Below are 15,932 nucleotides of genomic sequence, written 5' to 3'. Positions count from 1 at the left end.
AGATCTCATTCAAAAGGATTCTTTTTATTGTATTTAATTTGTAACCACTTTTCTATAGCCATTTTACAGCTATTCCTCCCCCTCCCTTAAATGTTCAGTGTCATGTTTCCAGGAAGAATCTTATTTCATGCAGACTAATAGCATTTTTCAGTATAACCTTTTACAGTTCCTCACCATTCGAGTTACTCGAGTCTCAGTTGTTTATACACAACAAGGTCTTAAATCCTTTCTTAGAAAATAAAGATGTTGATGCAAAAGCCACAAGAGCTTCTGGCAGAGCTAAAATCCATCCGTTCCCTCCTCCTTCCTCACATGCCACCCCCTTCAATCTGCTGTAACTAAAAGCCCTTTTACTTCAGCGCTTGAGCACTTTGATAAAACGCATGTTGAGTAAATCTTACATGACATTTTTACTCTGGGTGATATGTATATAAAGTTGAACTGGCTCGGTGCTAGCCTAGCTTCACTCTTCTTGATGGTGCTGTTATTAAACTGATAAATTAACTGTGGAAATGGGTCGTGGAGATGCTGGAGGTGGGTGGGGAAGGGGTGGTGCTGTCGGGAAGGACGATGCTCGAGATGCAGCTGAGGCTGAGCAGGGAGCATCCCCCAGCACTGCCCCCGCTTCTTGTGCTTTTCTGCTGCTGGGTGATGTGGGATGAATGCCGGCTCTAAATCATCACTGCTGTTTTCAGTGTGTGACCGGAGAGTGTCTCCGTTCTGGGGTGCCGCGCGTGTCCCCTTGGCACCCCAGCTGGCAGCGGTCCCACCCGAGGATGCGTCCCACAGCAGCTGGAGCTGTGCTGCCTGCAGGAGCCCTTCTCCAGGTCAGAACGATGAGTTTGTTGGTGCTGCTCTCCAGAGCGCTGGCGAGGTGCAGGGAAAGGGCTGGTTCACTCCAAGGGCGCATCTGGCCAAGAGAGGCCTTGGTCCCGGGGTCTGGGTGAGGGAGAAGGACGGGCATTGAATCTGTCCAAGAGCCCAGAGAGGCTAGCTCCAGAAAACACACCTGTTAGTCCCCAGATCTAAGTTCCCCTCTGGAGAGAAAACTTCAGCCCTTTTCTGGGCGCTTGAGTTGTCCCACAAATGCTGTCCAAAACGCCTGTTCATGGGAGCAGGACAGGTGTTTGGGAGCAGGGAGATGTGCTGTTGCTGTTTGTGGCTCTTTGCACGTTGCTCCTTTGCTGGTTGAGAGCAGCAGGGTGAGATGCTCTCCCGTTCCTCCAGAGCCCCGTCAGGTTCAGGCTGAGACCCCGCTCCCTGCTGTGCTTGCGGGGTCTCCCTGTCCAGACCCCCCCATCCAGGTGATACGGACACCTTGCAGGCTGGGAAACAGCCATGTTCCTCTGTTTGCTCAGGGGAATTTTCCTCCTCTGCCCTGGCAGCCAGAGCCATACGTGGGTGCCCCTGAATGCAAAGGAGGGATGAAGCAGCAGTTTGGGAGCAAAAAGGGGGATCTGACTGACAGCGGCCCATGGTGGAGGAGGTAACCCCCAGGTCTGGGCAGGCTAGGGACAGCGGGCTGAGGGTGACACATGAATCCCACGGAGCAGCCTGCCAGGGGCAGCTGGAGCAGGGTGGGGGGCGGCAAGGACCCCCAGCCCCAGCAGAGCATCCTCCTCCTGCCCTCTGTTCCCTTGAGACACCTGAGTTTGCCCTGGATGTCCCTTGCCACAGTTCGGAGGCTGTGCCATGTCCCACTGGTGAGGGGTCCCAGTGTGGGGCCACATCCCCCCCAGAACCCCCCGCATGCCTCCAGGTTTGTGCAGCACCAGCACCACCAGTAACCCCATTCACCGTGAAATCCCCAGCCCAGCCAGGCTCCCAGCAGCTCCCCGCCCCAAGCTGTCAGCTCTGTCTTCTGCTGGGATTTTCTTTCATTTCTGTTTTTTTTTTACCCTCCAGAAGTGCTGATGGACAAGTTGAATAACTGTATCTGCTTGTTACAGGACATCTTGAGGCTGATTGCAGAGGTCAGGACTCAACTGGAAAGACCGCAGCGGGTTGCTGACTGGCATCCACAGTCCAGATAAGATAAAAACAACTGATGACAGCAGGGAAGTGAAACAGTCATCTCAGCACTTGGATTAGTGCCCAGCAAAGAGGAAGGGAAAAAAAAAAAATGAAGAGGGCCGGTAGGGAGGGGAAGGGGTGGAATATATATTAGAATAGAAACTCTGGAAAAAGCTATCAGGAGGCAGCAGATTTGGGTGTTAAATATTTATGAATTAGCAGCACTTGTCGCTTTCTCTCTGAGCCACGAGTTTCCAGGACAGGCTGCAAACCCATCACCATGTCCTGGCAAATGGAGTTGTGGTGGGAAGAGCAAAGGCACAGAGTGGCGGTGGCAGCGGGAGGGAAGGTGACCGGCTCCAGCGGGTCTGGCGGCACCAAGACTCGCAGCAGTGCAGGATAAATCCAGATGAAGAGGAGGAAGGATAAATGAGGTGCCATAAAAGTGACTATTATTATTCAGAAAATTCTGCTGAAGAGCATCGGAGTAATTAAATCATAATTGCTTATTACTCAGCTGAAGTGACATTGTAAGTGGCTGAAGATCTGTGACGAGGAGGGGAAGGGAAAGTCTTGGTTTTTTTGCTGTGCTCCAGGTTCGTCTCCATCACTGTGCATCCCTGTGGCACAAGTAGAAACCCCAGCTCATGGTGAAGGTCAAAAGGCCCCAGGTGAGCCCATAAAGCTCATTTGCAGCATGGCACCCGAACAGAGCCCCCCGTGAATGTTGCATTATCAGCTGCTATGGGACAGGGAGCTGGGAGCAGCTTCACCTCCTGGGGCCAGAGATGCCCAAGCACTGTTGGGCTGACCCAGGCCAGGTTGGTGTTTGTTCCTGGAGATGAGCACCTTTGGGTCAGTCTGACCCCCTAAACTCTGACAGCATTAAGAGAGCCATTCCCTGCCCCGAAACAAAGAACCTGCAAATCCTGTAAGCACTTAACTACACAGAGATGTTTATGGAACATTTTAAAGGGCTCATGTGATCTGGCAGCACGGAGGAGACGTGGTGTTGAGGTTTGGAAGCGTGAGCTTTCCCAGCTTCCTGGCTTTCCTTTCGCCAGCCAGGATGGGATGATAAACTGTATTTTCAACTTTAGGTAACGTGTTCCAAATTTTGGTGGAGTTTCCTCATTCTTGTTTCAAAGTCATTCTGTGTTTCACATTCTGAAAGGAGGTCATTTGCCGCATAAGTACAGCTGAACATCTCTCCTTTTTTTTTTTTTTCACCCCTTTTTGCTGTGTCCCTTCCTACCTTCCCTCCTTCACGCTGCCTTGGGCAGGGAGAGCTGCCCGTTCACTCCCCATGTCCCCCCCTCCCCAGGGAGCATCCATGCTGGAGAATGAAGGACCAAACCATGGCTGCATCCCGCTGCGATGGCACGGCTCTGCTCAGCATGTCCAGGTGAGCCTTCCTGCTGGGAGGGGAAAAGAGGAGAAGGGCCCATCGCTGTTGCTGGCTGCTTGACTGAATTCTGCTCCGGTTCCAGCTGGCACAACAAGGTCTGAGGTTCAGCACTGAGAACTGGGCATGTTTGCTGGGAAAAATGCTGGAAATGATGGAAAAGAGCATCCATTCTGTGGCGGTCTCCAGGATAACCCCGTGTTCGCTGTGCCACGTGCTCGCGGGAAGTGTCATTCTCCAGCGCTTCAAGGAGCAGAGAAGCGAGTTACATTTCCACCAGGCGTATTTATTTTTATTTTTTAAATAGCTGTAAAATGAGTCACCTGGCACGGCGGCAGAACGCAGCCCACCAACAAGGAGCACATCGTGGAGCTGCCAGGGAATCTGCTGCCAATAAAGCACTCGTGGCTTCAGACAGCCGCTTGTTTTGGGGCTGGCGGGAGCCAGCTGGGAGGCGAGAACGCAGCGGTGCCAGCGCCGACCCCTTTGCCGGGACCCGTCGCGCTCGCTGCCCGCCCCTGTTTTGTCTAATTACACGGGGCTAACGGGGAGAGCACAAAAGTTGCCCCCCCGCCTCTGCAGGGAGAGCCTGGCCAGGAGACACCAGGGAACTTGTGCTCTATAAAAATATATATATTTTTTTTCTTCTTGCAGCAAAGGCTTCCCTAAATGAGAATCACCTGTGGGTTTCTTCCCATCCTGATGCACAACCCAAAAGCTTCATCCCATTCCCTGTGTCCAGGGGCAGTGGACACAGCATCACCCGGAGCAGCTGGATGCCCCTGGCTTTGGAGCAGCCTTGGCAGGGGTTAAACAGCTGAAGGAGAGAGAAAAGGGCTCTAGTGATGCAAACAATAAAAAGTCTCCACATTCCACTGAAGTTTCTTGAGCAACTGGCATTTGCCCATAAATGTACTTAAGCAGAAAATCACCAGAAAAGTGCTATAATCTGACAGATTTTTCACAGGCTTAAATATTCATGAATTAAAAGAATTGGCAGTATTTTCTACATTATTAGCTTTCATCATGGCTACAGGAGCAGTTGGTGCACTGGCTGCTCTTCAAAAACTATTAATCTAGTCTGTCATCACAGCAGCCATTTTTTAATTAGCTACTTTACTGAACGATCTGGTGCAGTAGTGAGACTGGAACATTTAAATGGTATTAAAGTTTTAAAGGTGCCCCTTTCCATTTTTAAACAAAGTTCTGAAACACAGCGATAGGGAAACAAATGCAGCAGCAGGCTACTTCATTTCAATGGTTAACTTCTTATTTATTTTGGAAAAAAATCAGGTCTTGGAAAATTGAGCCCCTTCTACTAGGAGAAGAAATTGCAAGAATTAAATTGTTCTTTAAACTGAAGTTCCCAACATTCCAGCCTGATGAAATCAAACTGAGATGCTTGTAGCCGAAATACCATGTGCAGAGGCACTAACAGGACGTGGCAACGTCCTGAAGTTGGTTTTTGGTCCCGGGGTATTTGAGCACAGTGGTGTAAATCGTCCCCCGGCCACACAAGACCCTCTGCTGCATCCCAGCACAGCCCTGCACGCCTGCGGGAGCATCTCCTGGGCAGGGGAAACATGAGGGCCCCCCTGTCACATTGGCTTTTACCACAACATCGATTTGAGCTTTTTTCTTGTACAGGAGTTGTTAAGCATTTTGCAGTGTGCAACTCAGAGCTCTGGCAGGTTTGAAGTGTCTTCTTCCAAAAAGCAAGGGCCCTGCAATGAGCATCCATGAAGGCTGCTCCTGCATCCATGGAGGATGGTCCTGCATCTGCACAGGATGGTCCTGCATCCATGGAAGCTGCTCCTGCATCAGTGGAGGATGGTCCTGCATCCATGGAGGCTGCCGTGAAGCACATCTTCAGCCTCATCTGGGGAGTATGTACCGGCTGTGAACTCGGTGCTGCCTTTACCAGGCACTGAAGCTGCAGCAATGCTGTTGACATTAAATCTCTCCATGGCCCGTGGTCTGCCCTTGCTTTGGCTGGTAGGTGAGCTGGATTTATAATTGGCCTTTTATTTTGGATTTACCAACCCCATGATCATTGCACATGTGAGCTCTGAGCTGCTCTGGAGGAAGCTGCTCCAGGGTGGGCACACCAGCCGAAATGTCCGCTGGAAACATCTCCTGACCTGTGCGGTGCTGCAGAGCTGGGGTTCAGCAAGAGGCATGGAGGGTGGGACAAGCCCCTCTGTCCCCAGCCGTCCCCATCCCCGGGTGCTCCCTGGCTGGCGGTGCTGGGGAGCACACCGAGAGGTGCTCGCTGGCCTGGAGTGGGCACAGTTGGGGTCAGACCCGGCAGCAAGGGGTCGGCTACAGCCCCTGAGCACCACGGCCTACGTGCCACATCCAAGCTTTGCTCTAACTCAACTTCATCAGCCATGCACTTGGCTCTGCCTATTTTGAACCCTGCTTTGTCGTCTGTGCCAGAAATGCTGCTCTCCTGCTTATTATTTGCATGTGAAAACACAGAAAAATTATGTCTTCATGGTGGTTTTAAATGTGCCTTTTTTGGCATCAAGTGGCTACTTCTCCGATCTCCGCTGCTTGTTATTGCCAGAGCCCTAATTTGTGCATTATAGTGCCAGTGTCCTGCTGACCAGGGAAGGGAGTTGCTGTATGTTCAAGATTTTTTCCCCTATTGTCATGTAAAGCAACGAGCGTAAAGAAATTGGCAGCTAAACTGCCAATGCTGCAGCTATAACCTTTCAAGAAGTTGCTCTTTGTCAGCCCTTCTACCATGAGAAGTCATTTTAAAGCAGGTTTTTCTTCTACTTGATATCGTACTTACTGTCTGCAAGGACCCAGACAGGCTCTGGCAGGTCACCAAAGGGGATATATTAAAAGGCACACACACAAACCGCTGCCTCTTTCCACCCTGTTCACAGCTCCAGCTGAAACACCGTGTGAGCCCCCTGAGCCTGCAAAGCACTGAGCTTCTGGGGTTTTTTTGATGATGTGGAATAGGGAAAGTGTAAAAGTCAGGGGGTTCAGCTCGGGGTTAATGCTGTCTGGGAAACTTTTTTTTTTTGAAAGTGTATTTGCACAGGTTAAGTATTTTGGTAGTGAACAGGCACAACTTGATCCTCTGTGAACCTCAAACCATGCACCCTGATTCTTGAGAACAAGGGGAAAAAAACCGCTCTATAACTTCAAGGGAGGAAGAATCGGGAAATATACTCCCAGAAAATCTCTTCTTGACAGTGAGTGGTTTTTTTTTGGAGTTCCCTCGGTTTGTTTGCGTTTGTGGTTTTGCTTGTTCCATGGTGAAGTTTTCTGCCCGTTGCTGTGGGGCGGTCGCGCATCCCCCGAGGAGATCCGGAGCCGGCAATGTGGCAGTCGATGGCTCTTTAGCACCTTTTGTCTCCACTGTCCCTGTCCCCACTTACACACCCAAGCTGGTGCCAGGGTGACAGTCACACCCCCCGGGGACTCCTCACCGTCATCTCCCCCGGCTGGGGGGAGCAGGGGGGGCGGGACCCCCGGTCAATAGAGAGTCTTCAACAGAGGAGGTGCCCGGAGAAGCTGAGAAGTTTCTGGACGATGCTCTAATGACCACAAGCCAGATCCGACCAGGGTGGAAAACGGGCCCCCCCCGACCTCCCCCTGGAGGGGTCTGGGAGCAGCGGGGCTGCCACAGGAACTCCCCGGGATCGGGATCCGTCGGAGGAGACCCCCCCGGATAGAGCCCTCGCCTCCTCTTTGGTGAGTGATTTATTTTCCTTCTATCATGGAGCGAGCCCTTGCCCCCCCGACAAGCGATTATTTTCTGCTGGGTACCCTGGAGTGAGAGAGGCCTCTAGTTCTTGTTTTTGTGAGCAAATGCCTGCGCGATGTGGACCATCATTGTTCTTATGTGGTCGTACAATAATATCCTCAACTGGTATCCCAGCCTGTGCTTTATAGGGCTGTCGGGGTGATAACTCATTTGGAAAACCCCGTTTCTAGTTGGTTTCTTGTCTGAATTGTTCTGACCGTTTGGAGCTTGTTGTCGGACTAAATGGACTTTTGGGGTGACACCTCCGCAACACGTCGTATGGGTTGGAAAAGTAGATCCCAGCGGGATCCGTGGGGGATCTGGCAACAAAGCCCCGTGAAGGGATTGAGGCTGGGAGTGCAGGTTCTGTGGCTGCTCCCCACGCAGGGATGATAGGGTGCAGATCCTGCTCTCCACATGCAGACATGATGGGATGCAGCTCCTGCAACCCCAGCCTCTCCAGAGACTGATTACCACTCGATGGTACACATGGCATGGGCTGGAAGGATGCACCTTCCGTCAAAGTTTTTCCTTTAATGCACAGACTGTTGCAAAGGCGAAGGTTTAACATGCTCAGCTATGGTGTATATAGCTGTATATAACTCTACAGCTACTTTTCCTCGTGCCACGTGGGAGGTGGGGAAGAGCAGGAATCGCTGTGTCAAAGCCACTCAGTCACTCTTGCTGTTGTTAATCATTATGATTTTTTTTTAATTTTTTTTTTACTCCATCATTTTTAATATGTAGTCACTTAAATGAGGCACACACCCTTCTTGGCAGTTATTTGTAATTGTTCCCTGCAAGTTCTTGAACAAAACACTCTTTATTAGTACTCAAAGCTTCCAAAAGCATTGCAGATCTGATAGCTATACTCTATTCAGCAGGCTGCGCCACATGCTAGCCCATTAATTAGATTTGCTAGATAAGATAATATATTAGAAGAATATACTCAGTATGTTCTTTAAAATGTAGGGTTGGGCCATGCTTTCTGTTGTGTAATAGCGGTTCTGCTATCTGCTATTTACATTTGGGGATAAAAATGAGTCTTTACATTTAAATTCAAATGAACATCTGAACAAAATGACGGGCTTTGTGGCAGATTACCCCACTGAAATCTTATCAGCCTGTTCTGTGGTTTTTGCATGGTTTGAAGTAGTTGGAAAGGAGGAAAACGCTGCTGAAGGCTGTGGAAACCATGGGGAATGGGAGAGCATGGGCTGGGCTGTGTTTGGAGCTGGGAGGGCAGCTCTGCGCCCAGGTGCAAAGTGTGAGCTCCGGATCCCCTCGGGATGCAGCCCTGGATGGTACCACAGGGCCTAAGATAACTTACACATCTATTTAAAAAAAGAAGAAAAAAAAAAGCTTTCCATGTTTGAACAATGAAGCCATATGTGTTTCTTCTCATTAAAACCGATTTTTTTTTTTTTTTGAAGGAACTCCACTGCAGAAACAAGCATGGAAGCCGACATAATTAAAGGCTTCTTTTTCCCCAGCCGTGGTCCTCTGGTCTTTGAAGAGCTCGGGGATCCCTGAGGAATGCTCTGAACTCGGCAATATTTTGATAGCTGCAATAACATAATCAAAAGATGCTTTCATGAAGAGAGCACCTTGTGCGAATTGAGGCCGCCCCCTCTCCCCCCGCCGATCGCCGATTTAATGGGGTCCAGAGCTGGAGCGCAGATGGGGAGATGTATTTTCTGTCTGTGCTTCTCCAGGGATGCTGCCTGGTGCGATGCTCAAGTGCTTTTTTGGTAAGAACCAAAGCGTTTTCCTGCGTTCCTGACCCTGGCCCAGGCTGGGGCCGATGGGGAGAGCGGGGGCTGTAGCCCACCCTCCCTGCTTGGGCTCTGCTGCCCTTCAAATTATTGCACACAGCAATTCTCATCTGCTTGAGAGTCCGCCAGGTTGTTATTCATCCTGAAATCCTCATTAAAGCACTTTAATTTCTCCCTTTCGCTAGCTAACTGGCTCATCTGTTTGCATGAATCCTTCTCTCTGTGCCTGAGCTGTTGAAATCCTGATTTTTTTTTCCATGTTGTCTCTACAAGTTGCAGCCCCATGCGTGTCCACTCCACCTGAATTTTGGCAGCAAGGGCTGTTTGGAATGAGGAAATTGGGGCATTTCTTCAAGCATTAAGCTGGAATCATTAAGCTTTAATCAGGCCAAATTATGGTTTTGAATCCCGCCGCCTCACATCAGTCTGTAATTGTATGAACTCAGTCACTGTTGAAGCCAGGCTGTCCTGGGGCTCTGTCTTCCCCACGCAGAGAGCAGTGGGCACGGTGCCACCGCTGTCCCCTGCCGGGACCTTGCAGCTCCAATGGCAGAGATGCTTTAGAACCTTCTTGGTGCTACAGACTTGTCCCTGCCACAGGCTGGGGGGCGATACCCCTGCAATGGGGGTCCCGGGGCTGGTTCATGGGTCCCCAGAGCATCGTGGCAGTGCTGGGGTTGCTGGTGGGCTGGGTCCATCCCAACAACCTTTCCTCTGATGCTGAGAGGTCGAGAGGTTGCGCTTGTACCGCAGAAGCTGAGCTCACTCCTCCCCACTCTGCGCTAGGGGAGGTTGAGGTTGGATCTAGGGAACAATTTCTTCCCCAAAAGGCTGTCGGGCATTGGAACAGGCTGCCCAGGGCAGTGCTGGAGTCAGCATCCCTGAGGGGTTGGACATGTCTCAGGGACATGGGGTAGTGCCAGGGGTGGGGTAATGGTTGGACTCGATGGTCTTGAGGGTCTCTTCCAAGCAGAATGATTCTCTGATTCTGATTCTGTCTCTACTCATCACCACTCCTGAGCGCTCCTCCGGCAGCCCTGGCACGAGGGGGAGCGGTGATGCATGGTGGCATCTGTGCCAGTCGTCTCCGCTCTGACTAGTTCATCACCTCTTGTCTCCCATAAAAGCAGCTATTCACGACATAATGTGAATGAATTCTCATTAAAGCCTGCTAAATTACTCCGAGACAAAGCGAGGCGCCAGCATGCGGGCTGCTTTGCCAATTCTTCACGGCATGTTTAATTTACCGCAGAGTCCTCGCCTTCCAGATTTAGGAGGGTGCTGCTCAGCCCACGGCTGGCGTGGGGGGCGCTCAGCTGTGTTTGCTGGCAGTGGGAACCCCAAATCCTGCCCTGCTTTGGGGAGGATGCAGCCAGGGAAGTCAGGGTGCTGTCTGCCTCCTCCCCTTGTCCCACGTTTTGCTTTTGCTCACATGTTGCTGCAGGGAGGACTACAACCAGGTGACAACCATGGAAGTCACAGCACCGGTGACTTGCCACCCCGAAGGGGAGATTCTGTGTTGTGCTGCACTGACCACTGTTAAACCATCCAGACTAAAAGTGAGCTGTGTAATTCTGTTGCAATAAAAGAGCAGAATTCACATTGCTGATATAATTTCACAGAATTTACCCTTTATTTTTTTAAATGCATGTATTTCCCCACGCTTTCTTATTTCCCGTAGCTCAGCTGACTGTGCTGACTTTCCTCCCACTCACACATTTTTATCAAGACAACTCAAGTGAGAGGAGGACGGGTTGGTTTTGCCCCAATAGCATTTCCCCAGCGCGGCTTATACAGCTCGGGGAACAAAATATGGGGTTTTTATAGTTCCTCAGAACTTCCCCCAAAGCATCTGAATCTCAGTTTATCTGGAAACTGGCTTTTCTCTACAGCCACCCCTAGAGGTGACGCTTTGGAGACAACTCCTCTGGCTCGGTCGTGACCCCATCGTGGCCAACAGCTATTTGCTGGTGATGGAGGTGTTGGATCTGGATCTTCTTGTATGGAGCAAACCCCAGCGAGGTTTGGGGCTGGTAGGAATGTGCTGCCAGCAGCAGGGGGGTGGGGGATGAGCCACTCTCCTGGGGGCATCCCCCACCCTAAATCCCCCATCATGTGGCTGGGTGGCCCAAGGTGCCTAAATTGAGTCTGCCCAGCACAGGGGACAATGACAACCCTCTTGTCCCCAACCTGACTCACCCAACCCCGCTGTTGTGGATTCTCACAGATCACTTGGCATCGGGCCGCAGCACGGTATCGGTTTGAATTATAACCTCTTGTTACAAAACCCTCCTCATTTCTCTGGATTGTTGCGCCTGTTATCATTTTTCCCACAATACGCTTGCATGATCCTCTCTCAGATTTAACCACATGGCAACCACATCACATAATGCAACTTCTGTTCTGAGATTATTCATATTTTTTTCCCCCTATTGTTACTTTGCCAAGTTTTTCTTCTAATTCTGAGAAGCTGAATTTAAAAGAGCAGTGTCTCTGGTGCAAGGACATGCTTAGGAGGCAGCGTGAGCAAATCAACTCGACAAGTGTGTTCACAGGAGTCAAATCGGGGGGGAGCTGTGAAAAAGCAAAACAAAAGCCCCTCCAAAGGTCTATTTTTATTTTATTTCGTTTTCTGGAATGTCTCATCACATGAAATAACAATGCATCCTGGCGAAGAGACTGCAGACAGGCTCCAGTGAAAGGGCAGCTGAGGAAAAGATTGTTTTATAAGTAGGTTTTTATATGCAATCTATCACAAATGCCAGTTCCCAGCAGAATGGGATAAACAACAACAAAAAAAGGGCTGCGCTATCTGGGATGTGTGTTTGCAGTCGTGCTGGAAGGGAGCGGAGCACACAGCCAGGGGCACATCACCCATGTCCCCGCCAGTGCAGGTGACAGTGTGTGGCAGAGGGGCTGGGACACGGGTGCCACTTGGGTACGACTCTGGCTCCAGGTCCTGCATCCCAGTGGGATGCGAATGGCTCAGAGCTGGGGGAGGGAGAGCAAGTGGGGTCCGGGCAACATGGTGAGGGAAGATGGTGAGAAATGAGGTTGTCTGGCCTGGAATAGAGAAGACTGCAGGAGCAGGGGGTGTTTTCAGGCCCCTCAGCTGCACAGGGGCTGTGGTACGGAGGAAGGGGCCGATGCAGTTCCCATGCCCTGGGACACCAGGAGCTGCCACAGGCAAGCACTGGCCTCAGCACCACCAAACCACCACCATGAGCCCCATCGGCCTGACAGGCACTGGGACAATCAGGAAGTGCACCAAAATCCTGGTGTTTCTGCCCGAAGTTTCCCATCTGTGGCAGCTGCCAAGGCATTGCCTGCTTCTTGCTATTGTTTCTGCCCCACAGAGGGCAATAAACAGTGAGGATTTCAGCCCTGCCTCCACTGTAGTTCACTAATTTACCTGAAATTAGAACTTTCTAATGAATTTCCCTGGGAGCAGACAGCTGATGTGCCGGCGTTACACACGGGTGCCTATGCTGCACTGGCGTGCAGGATGAGCTGGGCCCCGTCTGTGCAGGGGGTGGCAGCAGGTGTTTTCTGGGAAAGATATTTCAATCTGGGGTTTTGCTTACGTTTGATTTTCAATAATTGTAAGCAGGCATCAGCTGTCACTAAAGGTCCTGGCCCAGGCGTTCTCGGAGAATCTGTCTCCATCGGAGACACTTACAGATACACTGAGTGTGCACCAGCATCCGAGGTGGGGAGGGACCATAATTCCTGGAACACCTTCTAACTCAAAAGATTCTTTTTGTCCCTGTTGCTTTTACTTTACAACTCTGGAAGCTGGCTTTGCTTAGGGCCAAGAATTTCCACTTCGCATATTTTTCCTTACAAAACCACCTTACCTTTGTTTTGTCTTCATTTCTGCATCTTTTAATTCTTGAATCATCAGCTGTAGTGGACAGCTTAGCATAAGAAATGAAATTAATTCTCATGCTCAGGCTCCAAATGTAAATTCATTTATTAATAATTTAAATATATTTATTTATGCAGTTTGATATTTTTCAGGTTCAGGGAAGCAATTAATTTTTCTCGCGTTGATGATCAACAGACACTGTCATTAAGCTCTTATTCCTCCCTCTCACATCCTCTTCTTCCATTTTAGCCTGCTAAACAGAAAAAAGATGGGAGTGCGCTGGGTCTCGGTGGGCTCCCAGGGAAGCTTTCCATGACCTAATGTAGGTAGATAATTAACTTGACTTTTTATTCTGTCTACTTTGGACATTTCACCCCCAGAAAAAGGATGGCTTTTCCTTCCAAATGTTTCCAGTCACCGCTGTGTGAAGAGCTGCTGCCAGATGCGTTGAGCCTCCAAGGCAGCGTCCACAAAACACCGCGGTAAGGCCGGGGAAGATCGTATGGTAAATGTCGATGTGTTAACAGCAGCCACAACATTCTATTCCTGTCCGGATCGGGATAAACGGTGAAGCCGGCTCTGTGGGATGCGGTGGAATATTTTAAGCAAGAGTCACGTGCATTGACTTAAAATTAGATGTACCCGAAACAAAACCCTTCATCTGAAAACCCACAAGCCCAAGCCCACCTCATGACGGCTTTTTGCACCTGGTTTTCATCTGTATAATGGGTCCACCCAGCCCTTGGGGTAGGGATACCACAAAACCCTGGGAATGTTTGATGTTTAGAACCATTTCCTTGCAGTTTGGACCCCTCTGAGATGAACTGAACTTTCTATCAGTTTGGATTTGCTCTTCTTCTTCTGTGAGACCGCGTCCCTCTGCCAAACCCTTCAGACGTGCGTGAGTCTCGCCAGGTTGCATGCTATGTTACAAATCTGAAATGGTATCGCAAAAACTCACCATTTTTTGCTCCAAACTGTTAAATGAGCCTGATTGAGTCAGGAGAAGCTCTTGGTCTCTGCTTGCTGAAGCACTGGGAATGCACACGTGCTGGAGGTTTCCCTTTCATCCCGGGTTGTCAGAGGCTCAGAGATGTGAGCTCTGCCGCACCGCGGCACCAGCTCGGCTGCGTGGCCGCCTTCTCCGCCAGGCCCCTTCTGCTCGCTCCTGTGAAGCTTTAGCATTTCTCTTTTATCTCGCACTTGCAAGCTTCAAAGATGCCGTGAAGCCAAGTTCTACCTTGCTGCAGATGAGGATTAACCAGCTCGCGCTTCCCGTACTCGTCCTGCAGAACTGGAATTGATTTATTTTTGTTACAGCAGCAAATAGACAGCAGTTCCTGGACAGATGCAAAACCAGGCTTCTCAGAGGCTTTTTAGCATCCTGGCTGGAAGGGCGACGCCACCATCTCCAGTTTTTGATTGCCAAAGTGTATGCAAATCAAAGCCCTCTTCCCGCTTTGCCTGCACAGCCTGTTTCCCCAGGAAGGAAGCGACGGGAAGTTTGCAGGAACAGTTCTGTCAGAAAACTCCCCAAAATCTCCCAGGCCCTGGTGTGTGACCAAGGCTGCTCAACGGAGCTGCTCCTCCAGCGCCGGCACTGGGAGCCGGGGCCGGGACAGGTCTCGGTCAGAAGATGACTGTTATTTGCCTTAAAAAACGGTCCCAGCAGCATCTTGCCGGCTCCTTCCTGGAGGAGGTCGGTCCTGCCCGGGACGGGGGTGAGGACACCCCCAGTATCTGTCACGGGGAGCTGGGACGAGGGCCAGCGCAGAGGGCAGGGGTGCTCAGAGGGGACGCTGTGACTGTGAGTGGTGGCATGGTGACAGTTGTCCCATCGCAGATAAGCGAGAGAAAGCCACAGCTTCACGAGATGACAACGCTCGTGTTTCTTGATTCACAAGCCAGAGCTGTCAATTAGCAGACGGAGCATCGACTCCAACCGCCGTCCCCAGAATAGCAGCAGCCAAGTGTTGAAGCATCTATTAAATTTATTTTAAACCACACAAACCGAGACACGTGACTGCTCACGTTATTGCAGCGTGGCAGGACGCCCTGCTTGGCTTCACCACGGATTGATTTTGTCCCTGTGGGCAGTTTTCAATGGAGTGCATGGTGGTAGGAGTCAGGCCAAAAGTGTGTTTAACCACAGCTGATAGCAAGGAGGGGTGTGAGATACCAGGTACAGTTCCTGGTATGTGTCCTGGCTTCTCTTCTCTGTGCTGTCCCCCACTGGATTGCTGACCTGGGACAGCCTCTGATGGGCACCCACACCGGGAGGTAGGATTGAGCTGACAGGGAAGCTTTGTGGGCAACACCCGTCTCACCCCTGAACAGGGATGTCCTGCAGGAGCATGGGGGGTGTTTTTTGCCAAAACACCGTTTGCTGGGGAGCATCACCAGCAGCTTTGCCAGCCAGCAGAGCTGGCTGAAGCCTCGCTCCCTTCCTGGGGTTTTAAAGGTTTGGAAGAAGATTTGCAGAGTTCCGGCATCACTGGAAAAATGGGTTCTTGCTCTGGTGCTGCAGCAGGTCCCCGTTGTTATGACACATGGGGCGCAAGTCCCTCCGGTCCCTCCCGGTCACTGTCACGCCCTTTTCTCCTCACAAACCTCTATGGGAGCACTTTGTTCTTAACATAATTTCAATTATGTTTGATGATTAATTGCTCAACTGCATGATCTCAAACAATGGACTGAATTGATTGAAAGCATGGTAATTCATGGGGTGGGGAGATGCTTTTAACTGTGATTTTGCAGCAGATAATGCTTCTGGTAAAGGATTACATGTGGTACCGGGGACGTAAACACGGTGGGTGTGCAGGTAGTGTTCCCAGCCGCGCTCTGGGGTGTGTCTCAAACACCCCTGGGTTTACCTGCTGCCTTTGCCTCTTGCTCGGACCCTGTCCCAGGGCACAGAGCATCCAAGCAGGGGCGAGGGGCCAGCCAGGGCTTTGCAGAGATGAACCATGCACAGAGAGGATGCCCAGCACCCAATCAGGGCCTCTGCAGGTTGGTTTGCACATTAAAAAAAAAAAATAATAAAGTTTTAAGGTTGTTTTCTAAGGCAAATAGTTCTCATGGGAGGCTGGTGTTCACAGTGTATTT

At 50.7% G+C, this 15,932-nt stretch overlaps 2 long non-coding RNA genes across 2 annotated transcripts in view; one reads left to right on the top strand and one right to left on the bottom strand.

Annotated features, from left to right (window-relative positions):
* LOC110365219 (uncharacterized) overlaps positions 1-15,932 on the top strand; it is a 64,093-nt gene that overhangs the window by 30,386 nt on the left and 17,775 nt on the right. Inside the window, exons 4-8 of the long non-coding RNA XR_010475450.1 lie at positions 696-827; positions 1,950-3,418; positions 3,504-7,132; positions 8,618-8,935; positions 13,208-15,836. This is a non-coding gene — a long non-coding RNA (uncharacterized LOC110365219). The remainder of the gene's footprint in view (positions 1-695; positions 828-1,949; positions 3,419-3,503; positions 7,133-8,617; positions 8,936-13,207; positions 15,837-15,932) is intronic.
* On the bottom strand, positions 12,915-13,930 carry LOC135580576 (uncharacterized). Its single transcript, XR_010475451.1, has 2 exons — positions 13,789-13,930; positions 12,915-13,406 (listed from the first exon to the last, which is right to left on the bottom strand). It is a non-coding gene; the product is annotated as an uncharacterized LOC135580576 (long non-coding RNA).

This window comes from Columba livia, chromosome 11 (assembly GCF_036013475.1).
Source record: "Columba livia isolate bColLiv1 breed racing homer chromosome 11, bColLiv1.pat.W.v2, whole genome shotgun sequence".
NCBI classification, from domain to species: Eukaryota; Metazoa; Chordata; class Aves; order Columbiformes; family Columbidae; genus Columba; species Columba livia.
This window is presented reverse-complemented; position numbering and strand designations above follow the sequence as displayed.